At 34.0% G+C, this 24,055-nt stretch overlaps 1 long non-coding RNA gene across 1 annotated transcript in view; it reads left to right on the top strand.

Moving 5' to 3' along the window:
- The window catches only part of LOC119257009 (uncharacterized), a 298,118-nt gene that overhangs the window by 115,927 nt on the left and 158,136 nt on the right, over positions 1 to 24,055 (top strand). Inside the window, exon 5 of the long non-coding RNA XR_008554022.1 lies at positions 14,516 to 14,642. This is a non-coding gene — a long non-coding RNA (uncharacterized LOC119257009). The remainder of the gene's footprint in view (positions 1 to 14,515; positions 14,643 to 24,055) is intronic.

The raw sequence follows: 24,055 nt of genomic DNA, 5'->3' as shown, positions 1-24,055 counted from the left end.
ATTGTAAGAAAACTAAATGATTGTGGCCTATTATTTTAAAATTAAAGCATGATTGGAAAAGGTAAATTGAGATGCAATAGATAAATTAGTCATGTCAATTTAAGCAAAAAATTTACAACCCATGCCAAAAAAATACTTACTTTCATGTTAAAATTACAAGACTTGAATGAAATACTCCTTCTGAAAGAAATAATTTAATAATTACATAAGAAGACATGCAATTCCTGGTGATATTAAAAGTAGTAGTTTTCTTCAAACTAACAATGATTATTAATTTATAGATAGTCTTGCTAGTCTCCTAATTTTTCAATGAGAACATTATATCCATTTTTACATAAAGGTTATATTTAGGTTCTCTGTTTCTATAAGCCACATTTTTTAAAGATTACAAATACATATATAGAATATACATCTGAAATCATCAACAAAATTTGTATTGAATAGCTCCCTAAATTGGTTTTAAAATAAATTATATAATTCATTTTTTTTAACATTTCCCCAAACTTTTATTGCCATCCATCCTGAGTCACCTCCAGAAACAATTAGCAAACAATACCAATGAGAAACTATTTAGTGTTATTGTAAGATGTATACTTACACCATATAAAGTGCTTTATTCATGCACATCTATGGCATCATTTGATACACACAGGTGTCTTATTATAAATATATTTACATATTTATATAATTCATTTTTACATGTAACTCTTCTAAATAACGTGTTTAAAATCTAAGAAACTGTCTTTAGATATTAAGTCATTAAAATATATATGGATTTGTCCCACTTAACAATCAGTTGTTATAGCCATATCAGATATATGTATTTAATTTGCTATTTACAATATAGAAATCCATTTATGGCTTTTATATGGCAGTGCATGTCCAGTGTCCCTGTAGGAAAAGATAATTTTAGGAAGATTACTTTTCCATTTAGATTGCAAGTGTTTACAAATATCATAAAATGTTGAAGTCAATTAAAAGTAGTACCATAATTCAGAATGAGAAATCTATTTCTAAACAGTTATGAAGGACAGAGCATTCCGATTCAAGAATTTTATGAGACCAAGGATGAACAGTCTCAGATTACACTTTGGTGTTTTTATAGTAAACAAATGTTTGCTATTCACTATTAAATAAAAATGAATAAGAAAATTTAAAATAAGAATTAAACTTTAATGTGCAATATGTTTTGGAGAAAATATGAACCGCTGTAAATATTGATTTCCATAAATTTATTTGCAATTTATTGAAAGTGCAGGAAGTTTTAGAATATGTCATGGAAGTGGTTCTTTGTATAGTTCTCTGAAAAGCACTGATTTGTAAATCTCAAAAAAATCTCATAATAAACTGTCTAAATGCATTCTATTGCTAAATTTCCCTTAATGACTCCCACCATATAGACACAGATTTTAGTCTTAAAGGGGGCAATTTTTCATGATGCCTCCTCTTGGGGTGAGAATGGCAGGTGTTTGAAAGGTGAGGATGGAACAACACTGTTCTTCTAATTCTTCTAGAATGTAAAAAGATTCCATGTCAAATAGGCAGCTCTCTAGAGAGTGAAAAAGGTTCTTCCACTTGGAGATCATTTGTGTCAAAGCCTAACCATTGTCCGTAAGAGGGCTCTCTAGAAGCTTTGCTCTTATTTGTCTTAGAAGAGAATAAATATAACAATACGAGGTCTGCAATAACTCAATACCTTTCAGCTCCTCAAAAATCCAGTTCCATCTGCTCTAAGCAATACAGCCCACATAGCCTCCAGAGACTCAATGATTTCACATTGGCTCCTAAAGCACATTAGCACAGACTGAGTTAGGATTCAAGAATGACCTCCTTTTATTCTGATTAGAATATATATTAAGGTTTATTCATTTCCTTGATTAGTGTATGCTCTTTCTCATCATGCCATCTCCATGCCTCCCTGCTCACCTGGACAGCTATAATGTGCTTCAAATTTCAGTTTAGATATTACTTCCTTCTCCTGCAGTTTCCTTTGCTTCTGAAAATGGGTTACGTGCCTAATTTAGTTCCCATTGCACCTTGTAATTATTATTCTGGGTTATGCTGCCCTGTTTTTCTGAATTCCATGAAACAATAACCTCAATTTGACTGCTGTGTATTCAGCATCAAGTCTCTAAGTAATTATAGAAATATATATTTGTTGAAATGATATTTATTTCAGGCTATTTTAACAATATGCATTTATTAAAATATGTATTAAGTTAATTATGTACTCTACTGGAGCTCATGCCATTGTCACTATATTATTGTACTAGTTTATTTTTCTTCCCTACCCACAATATGTGATATTCCCAGAAATTAGCAAGTAATTGCTGCATATTATCATCTCTCAGAGCTATTGAATACATATGTTAGGAAATGAATGAATGACACTGATTGGGAAATAACAAATTATATCAATCTATATGTTGATTCCTTTTGACTTCTTATTGTTTATTTGTCATGTATATGTGTATGCAGTATAAAAACTCAGAAGATGGGCCTCCCCTGTTGGCGCAGCGGTTGAGCGTTGGGCTGCGAAGCTGCCCACAGCCTTTGCAGTGCCAGTTCGATCCCTGGCCACCAGCGAGGGTCCCACATGGCACACAGACCTCTCCTGCCATGCCCACTGCTCCCCTCAGCAATGTATTTTGGTCCATCTTCCTGTTCTGTTCCCTGCTCTGGCTCTGGTGAATTCTCTTACCTTCCCCACCCCCACCGTGCTTCTGACTGTACCCAGTGCTTGTATAAATAAATAAATAAATCTTTAAAAAAAAAAAAAAAAAAAAACTCAGAAGATAAGCCTCCCCTGGTGGTGCAGCCGTTGAGCGCTGGGCTGCGAAGCTGCCCACAGCCTCTGCAGTGCCGGTTCGATCCCCGGCCATCAGCGAGGGTCCCACATGGCACATGGCGCGACAGACCTCTCCTGCCGTGCCCACTGCTACCCTCAGCAGTGTATTACGTCAATCTGCCTGTTCTGTTCCCCATTCTGACATTGGTGAATTCTCTCACTTCCCACGCTTATGACTGTGTACCCAGTACTTGTATAAATAAATAAATAAATCTTAAAAAAAAAAACTCAGAAGACTATATTTCTGGTTAAGGAAACATTGAGAAAGAGGTACTATTTCTTTTGTGGAAAAACAAAGAGCTGGTTTTTTGGGACATGGGATCTCCTTGATTCAGGATTATTTTTGTCCTCAGCCCATTTATTTTTCCCCTCAGTATTTTATGAAGAAAACCAAACCATTTATTGTCTAACTTGCAGTATTAAATGAGCACTCTATACTAACTGTATATTTGCTTACAAAATAACAATAACCTACAAACACATATGGACTATGCTATTTCTCAGTTTCTTTTGTAGTTCCATTGGTGAATCAAACAGCACGAGATGTTTTAGAAACTCCGTTCTTTTGCTTTTTCAGGTTCTGATTCTGTGTGGTCAGTTTGGGAATGGCCACTTCCTCTTTCCAGGTTTAAATTATAACTCTGGATTTCAGGTGCAGAAGAGGATATGACTCTTAGTGCCTATGTATAGAAAATAGAGACCAGGCCGATAAACAGATGAGCATAGTTGTTAGATATAACCTAGCCAGAGCTATGAAAAGTAAAAGCCAGGGGAAAGGCCTAACTTGTAGCATTGACAAATTCTCCAAATGTTTCTTGTGAAAGTCAGAACAACTACACTCAAAGTTTTAATCTGAGTATTCAGCATCTCTTAAGATTTTCACACTTATATAGATCATTCTATACCCTTACATAGACATTACAGGCTATATTTTAATATAAATTATTGTGCACTCTGTGCACTACCTGAAAGTTTTTGAAAGACAGATCAATTTGTAGGACTATGGAGATTCCATACTTTCCCTCCCTTCCTTGGATTATTTTTGAATGACCAATATTATATAGAACTAAAATTTATTCTTCCTCTTCAATAATGAGCAAAGCATCCTTTACCAATTTGTTGTCATTCAAATTCCGTAGTCCCTTGGCATTAATGTAAATAGATTGCTAAAGTCAATCCCCACCCCCTATTCCTTCAGTAGAGTAGACATCAAACTAAGGAAATGATCCAAATTTGGACTGTCATATGTTTATAAATAAAGTGTCACTCGAATATAACCATGTTCAATCCCTTATGCATTATCTCTAGCCCCTGTTACAAAGATATAGTAGAGTAGTTGAGATAGAAACCACAACGAGCAAAACATATATTTACTATTGGCCCTTTACATAAAAGGCCCATGGTATAACCTTTATATCTAGTTGAACTAACATTATAAAAGATCCCTATTAGATGTAACTTTTTCTTCATCTTCCTTTATTTGTTAATTTGCAGAGAATAAAATTAGGTTAAAAACTGAGCATGTTCAGTTAATATTAATATGACCATGAATGACCAGTGCACTCATGATTAATAGTGAATTATTGACAAATTTACATGTATAGTAATTTCATTATGTGAGACCAAATTATAATCAGGATCCTGACTACATCACTAACAGCTTTCTACAAAGAAATGACTTTCCATTCCTTTAAGCCACTTTATAGGCTATAATTGCCTTTGCTTACATATGGACCATTAATAGTTGACAGCTGTCAGATGAGGTTAGATAAAATGACTCATTAAAGACATGCTAAAAAAAGTCAAAACAACTCTTTTATTTCCTATAGTTGGTAACTGAGTAACTACATTGGCAAGAATTCTCTCTTAGCCTCATGTGTTAACAGAATAGATGACTATTCATGTGATTTAAGTTTAGTCATACGAGTGAAATTTTTAGCTTCCAGTATAAAAATAGGCATAATTTATTAATAGATTGATTCCACACTTGTTGGAGCTAAGGGAGGTAGGAGGGAAGATCCATGTACATGATTTTGTTTACCTTAAATTACAGAATTGGGATTGCAACGCTTAATTGATTTCCATCCAGTTCAGTTACTGTTTTTTAATATTAACTAATTATTCAATTCATCAATTAAGTTTTTTAAAAGATTTATTTATTTATTTTATACAAAAACGGGGGTACAGGCCAGATGCATGGGAGGGTGAGAGGATTCACCAGAGACAGAATGGGGAACAGAACAGGCAGACTGACGAAATACACTGCTGAGGGGAGCAGTGGGTGAGACAGAAAATGTGTGCCACGCCATGTGGGACCCTCCCCAGCCGGCCGGTATCGAACCAGTGCTGCGGGCTGCGAACAGCTTCACAGCATGGCACTCAACCATCTGCGCCACCAGGGGAAGCCCTCATCAATTAAGTTTTAATGGGAAAACTTTAGGTAGAAATGACTACACTGACATTTTGATATGAGATCAATATTCTGTACATGGTGTGCTGTGACGTTGGGCTTCTTCCTTCTTCCTTAAGAATTGCTGATAATGCTTGTATAAATGAGAGAATTAGTTCTAAATGTAGCCATTTTGTAAACTCTTTGCTGTGTCCAAAATATTCTTGATCCCTTTAATGTGCTTTTTTTTTTAATACATGACCTCAACGTTAAGAGCAGTTTCTAGTTTTTAGATCATGTGTTCATTTCAGTTAGTGTTTATACCATATTTTAAAATAAATATGACTAATACAAAGACTATATTTTGCCTTTATAGTTTTCATTTTTTTGTCACCCAGTCTGTGTTACTTTGTTTGAAGCCCAAGCTGAGTAATATAGGGACTATCTATATAGGGACTATATAAGTCAGCTTGATCATCAAAGAAAGTAACATAGACTGGGTGACAAAAAATGAAAAAAATATTTTTTCATAGTTCTAGGTCCTAATGGATTCAAATTCTGATGCATGCTCTCTTTCTAGCTTGTATATAGCCAGCCACCTTCTCACTGTATCGTCACATACAAGAGACAAAGAGTGAGCTTCCTGGTGTCTCTTTTTATAAGGCCACCATACTTATGATCTCATTTAATGCAAAATATTTCTTAGAGGATTCATTTCCAAATACAATCACCCTGGGGATTAAGGTTTCAATGTATGAATTTTGACTGTATGCAAATAGTCAGTCTACAAGGATGTATAGAAATATGTTTCGTTCAATTTTTTCTATACAGTTGCAGGCATCTGCTTTACTTAAACAAATTTCTTTTATCCTCTTACCAAGATCTCTCTTTCAGACTTGCTATTTGACCTCTTTGACACCTGCTTTTATATCAAGTTTTGATGATTTTATAGCAATAAAAAGTGCATCTGAAATGTTCATAGGCAAATTTGGTCTTAGTTAGGAGGTGAAAGCAGATATCCAACCCTAAACACTATCCTACTTCCTTGATATACTATCAAATTTCCTTCTGGAAGCAATGTCTTAAATAATTTATTACCTAAAACAAATTTATTTTTTTAAAGTTTCATTTTATTTATGCATACAAGAACTGGGGCACAGGCCACAAGTGCGGGGGGGGGGGGTAAGAGGATTCACCCGAGACAGTGGGGAGCAGAAAAGGCAGACTGACTGAAATACACTGCTGAGGGGAGTAGCAGGCAAGTCAGGAGAGGTCTGCTGCACCATGTGCGTAGCTCCCTGGCTGGGGATCAAACTCCTGCTGCAGTGGCTGTGGATAGCTTCATAGTGCTGTGTCTTATCCCCTTGCACCACCGGGGAGGCCCCACCTAAAACAAATTTAAAGTAGAAAATTAAATTAGAAAAATGCTATATTCCAAATTCTATTAGGTCAAATGACATGTTAAGTAATACTGTACCATATTTCTGAAAAGAAATGTAGGTTATTTCCTTCCTTTATTTAAAAGTTTTAACTCTTCGTATATGGATGAAAATAATTGTGTGGAGTAAGTTCAAAACTTTGAGTGGCAATTGAAATTCCATTTATCCTTGGAAATTTTGCTAAGCGTTTTATATTGGTGAGGATTTTCTTGGGGATAAAAGAATTTATCAGTGAAATAATTAGAAAAGAAAACTAGTATCTTTCAAGTAATCATCTTAAACCAGTAACCACAACACAAAATGTTTAAAATGTTATGTGATAAGAGGATAGGTGCTGTTTTTTTTTTTTTTTCACATTTCTAGACTCATAATTGCATAAGGCTTCTGCAAAGGATCGCAAAGACCTTCACCTGGATAAATGACACTATAGGGATTCCATGACTCTCTGAGAAATCTCTTATTGATCATTTGATGCCAGCCATATTGTCATCTAAAAAAAAATAATATCTATTTAGGGTGCTACGAGCAAAGTCAAATAAAGACTGTCTAAGGACATTGTGCTGTAATATGTGTACCATTATACAAATACTGTTATTCACTTTACCTCAATCAGAATAAATAATATGTAGATTCTGATCATTCTGTCATCATTCACATTCTAGAGCGTTATTTTCTTTCCCCTTAGCCTACCAATTTGTTCTGAACGTAGGATATAGATTTCTATTGGACAATAGCATCTTACTTTAGGCAAGGAAACAAACAAAAAAAGAACTAAAATTGAAAATTGAAAGTCTCAATGACAATAGATGTAATAACCATTAGATGATATGAGTTTTTCAAGTATAGGGATTTCTTCAAAACTACACATAAAATCTTATATTTAATATGTTGACTTCTCACTCCCTAAAATGTATGTATTTCCCAGACATACTAAACTAAGAAAAATGTGCTTTTTCTTTCCTTTGTGTAATCTTCATTTTGTAAACTGAGATGCTGATTTGTTAACACTTAATCCAACTTGTTAGAATCCAAAGCCTAGAAGTAAAAATAGTTGAAGGTGATCCTTTTCAGCAGGTGAATTTTGTCTTACCTCAGGGATAAATATGTCTGTTAAAGGTTTATTCTTAGACTTGTGAATTAAAACAGAATTCCAAATTTGTATAACTGCAGAATTGGCTCACTTTGATAACCCAATTTCAGGGGGAAAAAAGTGGAAATTGTATTCTGATTAAAAGTAGGAATCATTTCTAGCTTATTCATATTAGTTATTTTGACTGATTTTCAACTATAAAATCTACAGAGTATTTATACAAAATTCAAAGTAAAAATTGTACTACAAGAGAAGTAAGAAAATGCTTGAATAAATTCTATTAAATATTCAGATTGAAAATGTTGATCATCATCATACAATACATTATATAAGAAATAAGTTATTGAATAAAACAACTAAGATTGGATGTGATCTATAGATAAATAAAGAGAAGCACTTTTTCTTTTCTTTTTCTTATTTTTTTAAGATTTATTTATTTATGCACACAAAAACTGGGGTGCAGGCCAAAGGTGTGGGGGGTGAGAGGATTCACAAGAGACAGAGTAGGGAACAGAACAGGCAGATTGACTGAAATATACTTCTGAGGGGAGCACTGGGTGAGTCAGGAGAGGTCTGTTTTGCCATGTGGGTTACTCCCTGGCCAGGCATCAAACTTGTGCTGCATAGGCTGCGGACAGCTTCATAGGCTGCGTCTTAACCTCTTGCACCACCAGAGAGGCCCCGAGAAGCACTTTTTCTAAGAAAAACATTTGGAAAACTGTGTTAAACATTAAAAATATTTTCAGGGCCTCCCTGGTGGCGCAGGTGGTTGAGCGCAGTGCTGTGAAGTTATCCGCAGCCTCTGCAGCACAGGCTTGATCCCGGCCGGCGAGAATCCCACATAGTGTGGCAGACCTCTCCTGTCACGCCCGCTGCTCCCCTCAGCAGTGTACTTCATCAGTCTGCCTGTTCTGTTCCCCACTCTATCTCTGGTGAATCCTCTCACCCTCCCATGCATCTGGCCTGTGCCTGGGTTCTTATATGCATGAATAAATAAATCTTTAAAAAAAATCTTCAGCAACATTTTACATGCTGTTTATATGATAGTGAATGTATGAATTAAGTCAACACAACGTGACACTAAATTGTAATTTTGGGGTATTTCAGGTGTTCGAATAGTGAGCTTATAAAGGACATTCCATGTTTAATTACTTCTCAAATTAACCTTTTAGAAAACTTCCATGAAGAATGATTTATATATTTGATATGGAAAATTTTGCACTTTTGAATTATTCTCACCTTTCCTTAACATGCTCTGTGTAGCAAGAGGTGACTCCATCAGAATTAAAATAGACTAATTTACTGTGGAAGCCATCAATGAATCATAAATAAAATAAATACTTAAAAATATATCCCATTATGAGGGCAAATAAATAGAAGGATAAAATTCAGGTTCATATCCCTTTGAAGTTTGCTCTGTGTTATATATCAAACATATGCATGTGGAATGCTCTAGGGCATATGTGAAAGCAGAAACAAATCATGACTTTTATAACCAGTTGCTAACACTCGACTAGATTATTTCAGGCAGTCGTAAATTTGCAAAGGGTCACCATCTGCGTCTCTTTAAAATTTATAGCTGAAGAGAAAGGAGAGTATGTCTCAAGACTTCAAGAGTTTACTCTCTCTGCATAGGCTTAAACCATCCTTCTTTTGCTCTAAATCCAGAAATTTATGTACTTGAAATTTTTCCTCCTTGTACATCAGTTACTACTAAAAATCAATACAGATGTGCTACAGAATCTGTTGTTACATATAATCTCTAGTCAACAATTAGGACGTTTTTTATTTGATTCCGTAATTTTATTATTCTCTTTAGTATGAGTGTATCTCATTTCACCATAACACTATGACTATAAAAAAAATTTAATTGCAATTAGTTGGCTAAAGGTACCCAGTGGGTGTTTAAAACCTTCTGATGTGACTAATACATGTTTTTAGTTCTCATCATTTTAAACAACTCATTTTATCGTAAATGAAATTTTTAAGTCACCTAAATTGAAAATGACAGTGAAGATATCTTGAGAACTTTTAATTTTAACCATACCACTTGAGTACATAAATTGAAAATATAGAGATGGAAAAGTAAATGAAAGGTTTTATTTTATTTTAAACAATTTATCACCCTTAGATTATTTTCTAAATAACCTATGACTTGTGAAGTATTTCTGAAGTGAAAAATATCTCCTATGAAATGGGCAAAGTGGTTATGTACTTATGTCTATACTAAAGAAATGAGCTTTGTAAAGGTCAGTAATTTTAGTTTACCATTTGAGGATGATCTGTATTTTATTCTTCATTTTTGTATTTCTCTATAATTGTATTTCTTGAATAATTTAAAGGCAGTCACTTTATATAACGCCTATGAACAAGACACTTTACTTCCATCTTTGTGATCAGTTGCTTAGCAACCCTATGGTTGATGAAATCTATCAGATATGATGTCTGTCTCTTTGGAAAATGTCACTGAATGGGATGACTTAGATTTTTCACAATATTTTAGCAGTTTGCAGTCTCTGAAGTATCAATAAGTCATTTCATTGTATCCAATAATTCTTATTTCTGTTCTTCAAAACCAAATCTTTTTTTGACTTCCATTATTTGAAAGCTAAATATATTAGTCTCTCTTCAAGAGATATTAATTACCTACATTTGATGTATTGTTTTGTGTACTGGTTTTTACAGATTTAATCTTTTCTAATTAATCAAATTATTTTTAACAAAACACCAATTGTGCTCTAAATGTAATGCCAGATTATCCATAGGTAGGCATGATTTCTATTTCAACCGAAAGGGGTTAAAATTCATTTGGAGGGCCTCCCTGGTGGTGCAGGGTTAAAGTCTCAGTGCTATCAAGCTATCACCAGCCACTGGAGCATGAGTTCCATCCCTGGCCAGGAAGCTAACCCACATGGTGCAGCAGACCTCTCCTATATCGACTGCTGGTCCTCTCAGCAGTGTATTTCAGTAACTCCACCTGTTCAGCTCCTCAGTCTGTCTCTGGTGAATCCCCCCACCCCCCATTTATGTTTTCTCTCCTTTGAAAGGTAACTCCTTAGGGGAATTGGAGCCTTCACCTTAGCTGTGGACTTGGGCAGCAGTTCAGATCATGCCAGCAAGCTGTCCTGGGGAAGAACGACAGCCTGGAGATGACAGAGATTTGAGCAAAAATTCCCACCAGCAGGAAAATTGGTTTCTAGGCCATCTTACGATGTGTTGCCTCATATTTTGAAGTTCATCTTTTTCCTCATTAAATAACTGGGACTTTAGAAATAATAGTGACAGTTTTCAATATCTTTTTAAGTAAGTAAGAAATGATTCTCTAAATACCTTTACAGTATAATCCCAGATCAAGGAAAATTTTATTAACAAATCAGATAACCTGACTTTCTCTCTAAAGAACCTCTAGTTGAGGTAGATCTTTGCTTATGTTTTTTTAAAAGATTTATTTATTTATGCATACAATGGGGTACAGGCCAGAGATGTGGGGGGTGAGAGGATTCACCAGAGACAGAGTGGGGAACAGAACAGGCAGACTGACCAAAGTACACTGGTGAGGGGAGCAGTAGGCATGTCAGGAAAGGTCTACTGAGCCATGTGGGTTGCTCCCTGGCAGCCGGGGATCAAACCCGTGCTGCAGAGGCTACAGATTGCTTAATAGTGCGGTTCTTAACCCCTTGTACCACTAGGGAGGCTCCCTTTGCTTATGTTATCATAATATTTTTTACAACAATCGGCCTACCTGTATAAAACACACCCAATGCTGATCTCTCATCCAAACAAGCCTAAAAGAATTACTCTTCTGTCAGCACTCAGTGACATCTTTCTCTTATAATAAGAGAAAGGATCAGTCTTCATTGCCTCACATTCCTAGGATGAGCCCAGCAGCTTGTGACTTTAGAATGATTGAGGGCAGGGAGGGTATTATAAATCTTCCTAGATTTCAAAAGGAATTATGAAGATTCCCTAAAATGTTTCCAAATTTCTGCCAGAAGAGGACATTATACCCACAGATCCATTGAAATAGGCTCTTCTACCAGCTTCCTTCATTTAGCCTGTAAGTTTGGCTGATTTCTAGCTTATCAATTTTTACTTCGAGATGAAAATACTTAATTGATTTTTTCTCATTTTCATTTAACAGACTTTCCTTATTTTCCATTTTTTGAACTATATTTGACATATAACATTGTGTAAATTTAAGGTCCAAGACATAATTTGATGCATGTGTGTATTGTGACATTATTTCCCCCTTTTAGCTAATTTCAAATGTACAATACCGCATTGCTTACCATAGTCAATCAGTCTTCTATCTGGAAGTTTGTACTCTGATCAACTTTAACCATTGCCACTCACCCAGAGGAGCAACTAACAATCTAATCTATCTGTTTCATAAATTATGTGTTTCAGATACCACATTTTCATGAGATCATACAGTATTTGTCTTTATCTAACTTATGTCACTTAGAAAAATACCCTTTTGTTTCATTCATGTGGTCACAAATGACAGAATTTCCTACTTTTGATGGTTTAATAATATTATACATATACAAATATGTAAATATAATATTTTCTCTATCCATTCATGCATTTGAAGGACACTTAAGTTGTTTCCATGCCTTTTGAAGTTCATCTTTTTCCTCATTAAGTAACTGGGACTTCAGAAATAATAGTGACAGTTTTCAATATCTTTTTAAGTAAGTAAGAAATTATTCTCATAAATATCTTTCCAGTATAATCCCAGATCAAGGAAAATTTTATTAACAAATCAGATATCCTTGACTTTCTCTCTAAAGAACCTCTAGTTGAGGTAGATTGAAATAGGCTCTTCTTCCAGCTTCCTTCATTTAGCCTGTAAGTTTGGCTGATTTCTAGTTTATCAATTTTTACTTCGAGATGAAAATACTTAATTGATTTTTTCTCGTTTTCATTTAACAGACTTTTCCTTATTTTCCATTTTCCATTTGTGAATAATGTCACAGTGGATGTGGAAATGCAGATACCTCTTCAATATATCAATTTCACTTTCTTCAGATGTATACCCAGAAGTAGAATTGCTAGATCATAATTTTTGTTTTAATTTCTTAAGGAACCTCTATACTATTTTCCACAGCTGCACCAATTTAATTCCCACCAACAGTACACAAGGCTTCCCTGTTCTCCACATTCTTACCAACACTTGTCATCTCTGGTCTCCTGATAATCATCATTCTAATAGGTGTGAGGTGATATCTCACTGTGGTTTTCATTTGCATTTCCCCCATGATAAGTAATGTTAAACACATTTTCATCTACTTTTTGGCCATTTGAATGTTTTCTTTGGAAAAATGTCTATTCTACTCCTTTCCATCTTTTAATTGGATTTTTCTTTGTTAAGTTGCATGAGATTTTAATAGATTTTGATTATTAACCCCTTATCAGATATTTCCTCCCGTACTATAGATTGCTTCTTCATTTTTGTTGATTATTTTACTGTACAAAAACTTTCTAGAATGATGTGCTCAAAGGTTTTGTTTTTGCTTTGTAGCACAGAATGATTTTTTTCTTTAAATATTTTTATTATTACTTTTTATTTTTTACATCATTGTTCATTTTTAAACAATATTTGCTTCCCTCCTGCCCCCTCAGGTGTAGTCCCCATAGAATTTCCTTCACCAAGGCACCCGTGCACCATCACCTCAGTCCCCTGAGCTCCTCCCTCCCTCCCTGTGATCCCTCTCCGGCCTCCTCTCCTACAGGAGGCCTCTGATTTATAATTGTCCGTTTTTGCTTTGTTGTGTTTTGTACTGCTATTATTTTTTTTACACTGATATCTTATTCGGGTCCCCTATATTCCTGCTATAAGTGAAACCATCCAATATTTTCCTTTTTCCTTATGCTCAGTGAAGACAAAATGATTTTTTAACCTTTGTATGCTTTTGACTCTAAGATTCTCTCGCTTCACTAGTAACACTTTTATTCGACTGTTGTAAAAGTGGACAGGAACAGTAAAACTGGGGGAATTTATTCAATTACAAAAAATGTAAACCTTCCTAATATAAAATGTTACCCAATACCCAAAGCTTACTATATGTAGGTGAGTTATCAAATGAAATTTGAGAAAAAACTTCCCAGGTACCTTTGTTGTTCTGCTATTAACACTAATCCATATACTCCCTCTCTCCTTCCCACAGACTATCTTTAAAATCACTGTGTTCTGGTTCAGAAGTTGCCAATCTTTTCCACTTCAAAATTACATGAAAAGTTAACATTCTGTTAAGATCTCCCTAATCTAATTAATTAGAATCCTATATAGGGATGAAAATGTGGAATTTTAAAAGCTTGCAACTGATTTTTATACAGATTCATTACTTTAGATCGTCTTTACTCTCAAAACAGACAATTGCAGTGAATAGAATCTGAATCCCCCTTCCATGACTAATATCTAGTGAGGTCTGTAATTCAATATTATAGTGGAAATCATTTCTAATTACGTTTTTCAGATTCTTCTGGTAGTTAGATTATCTTTACTTGACAAATTCGAAATCATGGTATAATGGTCTCTCATTGAAATACCCTCATTAGCAAATATATAAATAAATGCATGTACTACCTTATATGAATATGTAACTATGTCCAAAATATGTACATTTTCTATGTCTGTGCATCTTCAGTGGTTAGTAGTAACACAAAATTTAAACCTAAAGTTTAGCACAGGTTTTCTGTATAAAGAAGTTTACCATATAATCCATCTTATGTGCCATTGTCCATAGATGTCTCTATCCAGAAGTCAGCAATGAACTGATGAAGAATATTGTTCCCTATATGTGGTCATATTCAATAATTCCTCAACAACTGGTCAATCTTTATCCAGAGACACCTTATTAAGAGCATTCCAAGGTAAGGACAATTCCTCTTATAAAAATAGCATTATACTACTCACTTGGGGTTCCAGTTATTTTGTTGATAAATAAATTAAGCTGGATATCCATCCTTTTTGTTTCACTTTGAACATCCCCACTCCACTATCCTCACTCACCAAAGAGAATTGAAACTGGTATGAGTTTCCTATTGTTGCTATAATCAAATTACCACAAACTTCATGACTTAAAACAACATAGAGTTATTGTCTTAAAGTCCTATATTTAGAAATCTGATAAGAATTTCACTGAGCAAAAATAAAGTTATATAAGATTTGGTAAATTTGAAGATATATAAGAAACAAAATTAAAAAACAAACAAAAAATACCTGAAGAAAAATGAGTAAAGTGGTGTTGAGACAATATCAAGCAGTGTACTTTGGCTGAAGCTCCCATGAGTAAATAAACGAGGGAGGAGGATGTGGAGGGGAAAAAAAGGGGGCAACTAATATACGAAAATTTTCTAAATGTGGTGACTATTATAATTCACATATTTATTCAATTAAGTGAACCCCAAGCAAAGGAAATATAAAGAAATAACACAAAGACAACCAAAATAAGTGCTGAAAATCAGTGACAAAAAAAAATCTTAAATATAGACAGAAATAGAAATGACACATAGAGAAGAAAATAGCAAAACCCTCATCAAAAAGTAGAAAGCTGGAAAGTAATAGAACTGAGGAAGAAAACAAAAAAAAAACATTTTTTGATTGCTGAGTAAGAATTATATAAAATAAAATATTTTTTAAAAAAGAAATAAAAAAACAATTACTATTACACTAATCATGAACTGCTAAATAAAAACTCAAAGGAAAAAAAAAGAAAAAAGAAAACAAAAAACCCAAGCCATCAACCTATAGTTCTATAACCAGAAGTATTAAATCTTAATTAAAGATTTTTGAAATCATTAAAAATTAACTTGTATTTATTATCACAGACAATCATTGCCAGGAATTTGCATTAATATCTGAAAAAAACCTGACTTCAACAAAATAGCTTATCAAAAATAGAGTTGATATATGATTAAATGTTTAAAACTTCAATTATAGACTTTAATAGTAGAACTTAGCTTTTGCTAAATTTGCTAAATGGTAGGATGGCATTATACTCACCATATTAGGGAAAACTAAGGGATGAACAGATATAGGGAGTTTGTTCAAAAGTTAATTTATGAATTTTAACTTTGAGATGTATTTAGATGTACCAGAGGAAATAATACGTAAGGTGTTAAATGTATTAGCCTGCTGTTCAGAAGATAATTCTGAGACAGAGATAATATCTTTATAAATAATCATTATATAGATGATATGTGTATGTTTGAGACATAATCAAAGACACAAAAGAGGAAGTATAATTAGAGGAAAGAAACAAAGACTGAAATAAGGGACACTTCCATGAAATACATTAGGTAAAAAGAGATAGATATGTAGTAAATGATATTTAAATCATGTGGCCAATTTTGTAGCAGAAAAACCAGAGTGAGTTGTCTGGGAAGCCAAGTGAAAAAAGTATTTCTAAGAGGAGAGATTGATCAATTGCTCTGTGCTGCTGGATAGGCTAAATAAGATGACATTTGAGCATTAACCATTAAATTCTACAATCAAATTATCTGTAACATTGTCACAACACAATTACAGTTGGCAGGGAATGCATATAAAAGAATAGAAAGAGAGAAATTAGGGGCAGAAAATGTAAACATCTTTTTTAAAGAATGTTGAAAATGAAAGTGAAAGGATAAATAGGGGAGTGGCTGAGACAGAGTCCTTGTGTAGGAAAGAAGATATAAGGCATTAATAAAGGAAATATCTTCACACTATGTATTTTATCTTAATGAAAGACAAAAAGGCAGAATGTATGGTCTAGATGGCTATCCTGTACATAAATGTAGTGATAATAGTCTTCTTATTGTTGATATTTATATTAATGGGGAAAACAAATCTAGTAAATGACACTAAAGATGGCAAGCGTTCTTGGAAACTTAAGACAGAATGATAGAATGGAATTATTATCTAGAGAAGGAAATGTGACATGATTATATATACTACACTTCCACACCCCCCCCCAGTCCTTCCACACTGGACTGGGGTACTTTCCAGAGAGCAGCTGAAAGTTTCTGCTGAAGGGTGAACCCTTAGGCAGCCCAGACAACACTAAGACTATATATATATATATATTCCTGGTCATGAATTTAAAGTGGGGCTAATCAGTGTCATTTGTGTTTGTTTCAAGTCACATTCTTCTATCCAGGTAAAAATCTGCAATAAATGGGAACTCCCCTGATGGCGCAGTGGTTGAGTGCTGGGCTGCAAGCGCCGGTTCGTTCCCTGGCCACTGGCGAGGGTCCTACAAAAAAAAAAAAAATCTGCAATAAATGAAGAGTTGAATTTAGTCTGGGTTGTATTTACTCCATGGTCATATCCATAATATACGGAACAAAGATGACCCAATGTCATTTGCCTTTCTGACCCAATTTTCTAGTTCATTTATTTGAATTTGAGGCAAATGAGAATATATATATGGGACTAGCAAGTGCCTTCAGTGTACTAATGCAGAGATATCTTGGAAGGAACAGAAAAGTATTTCATCGTGAGCTAAGCTGCATACTTTTGTGTCAGTTATTCAAAATCCACTGAGCTGAAAATAACAGAAATTGGATTACTATTGAAAATTGAGAAAATAATATAGTATTCCAAGGCAGTGTACAACTCATAGATATCTATCTTTTTCTGAGAAAGTGTTTGAAACAAATGGAAATTTCCCCTCAAGAGTTTATTGTACTGCCCTGTAATTTTACTAGACAGATGGTCAGGCATAAATGCAACTGTAGAAGGTATTCCACATAGTCAAAATACATTGCCCCACTCTGTCAATTTTCTGCCTATGGTCAAATAAGCATTATTTATTCAAGTGCATGAGAGATTATATCAAAAAGTTAGAGAAGTGGATAGCACAAATAATATAAAATTTCCTTCCCTTTTTTATCTTACAAATTACTCATATACTTAATTTTGTTCTTCCTATTATGCCGTTTAAAAAAAATAATAATAACCTACTGTGCTCTAAGCTAGCTCCTCTTCTGAAAACTTTAAATTTGTCTCTATGATGCTTCCAATTTAACTGCGTTGTCTCCCATCCAAAGACAGTGAAACAGTGGGGTAACTACAAGTACCGGAGTCCTTTTTGCACAGTAGACATAGTTACCATGGCAACAGTGGACAACAGAGAACAGCAGCATACCAGGAAGTTCCTTGCTCTGTAATAAATGGTTCCTTTTTATCTATTGCTATATTCATAGCCTATACAGAATTTAAACTCAACAGGATCCTACAATCTGCAATGCCCATATAATAGCATAAGAAAATGCAGTCTATTCTGCCTCAAATTTTTATATATCCTTTACAATACTGCTTTTCAGTATGTGGAGGACTCGAGTCTCTACAAAACTATGATTTGTCATAATAGAAGAGAGGTAAACAGAAAGCATTACAAACTAAGCAGATCCTTCATTACTGTGTGCTTAGCTTCTGTGAGTATGTATGTGGGAACAGATCTCGGTCCCCAAAATTCATGCAGATAGAGTCAAGGGTCTACCACTACTTGTTTATTTTTTTCCTTTTAGATTTTTTTTTTTTTTAAATTAAGGTAGCATTGGTTTATATCACTGTGATTTAGAGATATAGAATCTCCCTTTTTGGGTGTTGTTACACTACCACACCCAGCACCAAAACACCCAGAGTCCTCCACCACAGTCCACTGGGCTTCCTGCCCACTTACTCTCAATCCTCTTCCCCTCCTAGAAGCCTCAGTTTGAGTCATATTTCTCGGGTTTTTTATTAGTTTGGTTTTATCTGACACTCTGGTTTTTTTGCCTATAATCCACATGTAAGTGACACCATCAGGTATTTGTCTTTCTCCCTCTGACTTACTCACTTTTTAATGAGATTTCTACATCTGTTAAAAATGGAACCACATTACCAAAGGCAAATGCTCGGTATCATTGTACCTACTTAGCCATCAAAGTCATTTAGTTTGTATTTACAAAAATAATTAGTAATTAAAATAGAATAAATAGCTCATTTGAATACTTCAAATATGTATATATTAAACATTAGCTAGAGAAAACATCAAAATGAAAGATTATCAATTTGCCGCAGGCTTCAGCATTTTCAAGTGATCTAATTTAAAAATTCCTCTTAATTCTCATTCTCTCTCTCACAACTCCTCTAGTTTTTGCTTTTAAAGTTATTTTTTTAAATCTGTTCTACTTCTAATTTTGACCAATAATTTGATGTATTTTTGCTGGAATGATGACCTTGTGCTTTAATATAGCAGACATTGATTCTTAATTCTCAAAAACAAATTCACAAGTCTAGTATAATGTTGTGTTTATTCTTTGTCCTGCCATTCCCAGCTCTCTAAGCTACCTAACAGATATTTAGTGCTGACAAATCCTTAATTGCCCACTATTTTTCTTGCTTTAAAACAGATAGAAATTGAAGTTCACAAAGACTTTATTTTTGGAAAGGCAGCTTTATTAAGGTAATCACACCATATGATTCATCAATTTAATATATGCAATTCTGTAGTTTTTAGTATGTTCACAGATATGTGCAACAATCACCACTGTCAATTTTAAGATATTTTTATCCTCTCAAAAAAATAACTTCATTATTCTTTAGCTCTCAGTACCTCACACCTAATCTATTTTCTTTTTCTATAGATTTCCCTATTCTGAACTTTCATATGAATAGAATCATAAAAAACATAATTTTGGGTGTGACTGGCTTCCTTCACCTTGCATAATATATTCTCAAGGATTAGTCATGCTGTAACATATGTTGGTAATTCATTCTTTTTATGGTCAAATAACATTTGATTGTATGAATATGCCACTTTTGTTCATCCATTCATCTGTTGTTGAATATTTGTAACTTTTGGTGACTATGATTTATACTGATATAAACATTTATGTGCAAGTTTCTGTGTGGAAAGATATTTTCGTATGCCATAGACCTAGAAGTAGAATTGTGAAGTGTTCAGACTTACTAATCCATAATATCACTGCCCTTGTATCCATTTTATCTAGCCCAGTGACTTGCAGAGGCCACACTAACACCTCCCCTGAGGCCATACCTTAGGTGGCAGCCCAGTGAGTCACAGGGACTGTAAGTTTCCTTACATTTGAAAGCTTACATAATTGAAGAAATGAAGATGGACACCATCCTTTCCAAGAAACTATGTAAGAATCAGTAAGAATGGTTGATTCTTGGATTGTAGGTTGCATTCTAGTCAAACAGAGCAACTCTACCCAAGGAATAGGGTACATATATAAACACCTCTAGAGAAGATTTAAAATTATGAGATTTTATCAACAATCATATGCTAGCATAATTATCATAAATTTCAGATAATTAGCTTAACTGTTTAGGAAGTAGAAACACAGTAAAAATATAATATTTAATCTTTAGCAGTTGAACACATGGAGAATTTAGTGACGTAACCCCATTTTAAAGTCATATGTTCATTAAATTAAAATGTATTTAATAGCTGTAACTGTTTTTAAATTAACAGCCACCATTTAAGATATTACCTACAAAACTCTCTAGATTTAAACTGAAAGTTTTAATCAAAGTCTATAGAGATAAAAGAACAGATTGCATCTTTATTTTTTTAATATTTTATGTATATATATATATATTACATCACTGTTCATTTTTGTACAATGTTTCATTTCTCAGGTGTAGTCCCTGTAAAATTCCCACCACCAATTCACCCATGAGCCATCACCATAGTCTCTTAGAGTGCTATTCCCTCCCCTGTTTCATCTTTAGATTAAAGAGTAAAGCTGGGTAGAATGAAGATTTAAAAAGTATATTCTTGAAGGAAAAAATAAAATACTATCATTTTTGTTTTTTTATTCTCCAAGTGCTTGACTGACCTAGAAAAGCAATTGAAATAAATTCTTCAACTTGACAAAATTATTTCACTTAATTTGGAATTATAGTGCATAAAAACTAATAAAATAATTTCATGTTTAGTGGGATAACTGAAGAAAATTAAAACAATGTTATAATGTATGGTAAATAAAATAGTAAATAAAATTTCAATGAGCATTAACATCTGATTAATGTGATAGACTAGAAAATCCAGAAATACAGAAAATCATATATACTTATTATATAATGAAAAAAATAATATTGCCAAGAGAATTTATTCAGTATTTTTTTTGGCCAACTTGTTAAACAGTGTATTCAGGAAAATAACATAGAATAGAAGTAAAACTAAAACAATGACAGAACCTAATATCTGACAAATGACAAAGTAAGTTCCAAAAGAAATGATAGCAGAAATAATACAGGTATCTACTTGTTTTATTTTTGTGTATGGAATGACTTTTATCATAAACCTAAAAGGAATGGGAAAATTGGCAAAACTGATCATAGTCAACTACTTTTAATTCTTTGAAAATTGCATAATAATACAAGGTAGCATGAACATTCATAAAAACAACAGATTTTTAATATTAATAAATAAATGAATGAATAAATAAAACTAAAAGAAAACAAAAATAGCCTAGGGATATGAACATATGTTGCTCAGAATAAAAATGTACAACACAAAAGGATGTTCAGCCTCACTGGTCGTAATAATGTTGTGTATTAGAATAAATAATGCTACTTCCTACAATAGACAAACAGAAATCTCAGAAGCTTAACAGAATGAGAAATATATATACATATATATATTTACATTCATGCATTTATTTTAATCTTGTTTTGCAGCCTAAGTTGTTTGTTTCCTAATATTGTGGTAATAAAGTAGCTAAGATTGGGTGGCTTAACAATAAAAATTTATTTTCTCTAAATTCTGAAGACTAGAAATCCAAGATCAAGGAGTTGGCAGGGTTGATTTCTTCTGAGGACTCTCTCCTCACCTTGTCCATAACTGTTTTCTCCTTGTCTTCCTATGACTTTCCCTTCATGTGTGTCTGTATTTTTCACCTCCTCTTCTTATAAAGACATCGGTCATATATTGTTTTAGGTCCACCCAATCACCTCATTTTAAATTAACTCCTTAAAGATTTAATCTCCAAATACAGTCACAATAGAGGTTAAGAATTTAACATATGAATTTGAGAAAGACATAAATCAACCCTAACACCTGGGTCAGATTTTCATTCATCATTTTGTTGCTAAATTGAGTCATTCGGAACGATTGCTCTCAAGATGATATGTAGACACTTAAGCATGGTCTACTTTTAAATAAAAGGCATTTATTTCAGGAAATAAAACTTCAAAAAGAGTAAAAAACAGGGCCTCCCTGGTGACACAGCGGGTTGAGCACAGCGCTGTGAAGCTGTCCGCAGCCTCTGATCATGGGTTCTATTTCCTGCTGGCCAGGGAGATTCCCACATGTTGTGGCAGACCTCTCCTATCTCGCCCACTGCTGCCCTCAGCAGTGTATTTCATCAGTCTGCCTGTTCTGCTCCCCACTCTGTCGCTGATGAATTCTCTCACACTCTGGCACCTCTGGCCTGTTCCCCAGTTCGTGTAAAAATAAATGAATCTTTAAAAAAAAAGTAAAAAACAACTATGTAGTAAGCAAACATAGAGTTATTTAGTATAAAAGCACAGCATTATAGGGGCCTCCCCTGGTGGCACAGGAGGTTGAGCACAGTGCTGTGAAGCTGTCCACAGACTCTGCAGCGCTAGTTCATTTCCAGCCAGCTGGAGAGAGTCCCACATGGCATGGCAGACTCTCTTCTGTTGTGCCCTCTGCTCCCCTCAGCAGTGTATTTCAGTCAATCTGCCTGTTCTGCTCCCCACTCTGTCTCTGGTGAATCCTCTCACCTTCCCGCACATCTAGTCTGTACCCCCATTCTTGTATGCATGAATAAATAAATCTTAAAAAATAATTATTTTTTAAAAAAAGCACAACATTTAAAGCTCTGTAAATGACCCATATAAAAAACGTTGCAATGATTTTAAATTTTATTTGAAAAGAATATATTATGAGGGGCTCCCTGGTGGCGCAGTGGTTGGGCGCTGGATTGCAAGGCTGCCCGTGGCCTCTGCAGCACCGGTTCGATCCCCGGCTGCTCCCCGGCCACCAGAGGAGGGTCCCACATGGAGCGCAGACCTCTCCTGCCGCCCGCTGCTCCCCTCAGCAGTGTACTTGGTCCTTCTGCCTGTCCTGCTACCTGCTCTGACTCTGGTGAATTCTCTCACCCTCCTGCACTTCTGACTGTGCCCAGTGATTGTATAAATAAATAAATAAATAAATAAATAAATAAATAAATAAATAAATAAATAAATCTTTTTAAAAAAGAATATATTATGAGAAATGAAAATGCTCTTGCCTAATACACATGAAATAGAAACAACAATTTTATGATGTATTAGATCCAACATATTCTTCAAGGAAATAATTGTATCATAGGGATAAGAATGAAAATAGATATTTCCCTTTTAAATATGGTTAACTGTGAGTAGTGAATACTTTAAGTCATTTTTATATTATTATTTGTAAAGTATTTATAAAGGATTTCTCTTGCTGAAATCTTAATAGCTAAAAATCGAAAACTATTTTGAAACTAGAAGCATGTTTGGTAACGTTATTGAGCTATAACTTATCATAAAATTAGCTATTTTAAGTATACACTAAATAACTGTTCAGTAAATTTGCCAAATTGTAGAATCATCAGCCCAGTGCAGTTTTAGAACATTCTCATCACCCAATAAGATCCCTCATATCCATTCACAATCAATTCTCATTCTCATTCACAGCCCAAGGCAATCATTCATTAATTCCCTATATTTTCTAGACCTTTCATATAAATGTACATATACAATATGTAGTTTTATGTCTCTGATGAATTTAACATAATCCCTTTATATTTTATGGCAGACTTAATTTGATTGTGAAAGGGGAAAATTAGATATTTGCAAAAGTAAATCAAAACCTCCAGTTTAAAGAGGTTATCAGCTCACCACTAGCACATGCAGTGTTGTTCCTAATGTTATAGAATATATTTCTGGAAATTATGATTCATTTTAGAGAAAATGTGGTTTTGATTTTGTTTTGCTCGTAGGGAAAGGATTGATTTGCTTATTGATAAGCAATGTTATAACACAAATATCACTCTGGAGTGGCTCAAAATCTGTCTTCTAATTTCCTGCACTATCTGTATGCAGATAATTTTATTTAAGCATTTTATTTTATTTTTTATTGCACATAAGGAGTAAATATATATGTAAATAGTTAAAGCCATATCCTACCTAATACCCATAGGTAATTTAGGGAAGACATTTTTTTCTTGTTACCTTTGAATCTATATACATTATTATTCTATTCTTTAGATATTACCCCAAAGTCTTTCCATGAAGTTTGCCT

The sequence above is a fragment of the Talpa occidentalis genome, unplaced genomic scaffold (genome assembly GCF_014898055.3).
Source record: "Talpa occidentalis isolate TD23 unplaced genomic scaffold, MPIMG_talOcc4v2.1 talOcc4.4, whole genome shotgun sequence".
Classification (NCBI taxonomy): domain Eukaryota; kingdom Metazoa; phylum Chordata; class Mammalia; order Eulipotyphla; family Talpidae; genus Talpa; species Talpa occidentalis.
Note: the sequence above shows the minus strand (reverse complement) of the source record. Positions and strands in the feature narration are given on the sequence as shown.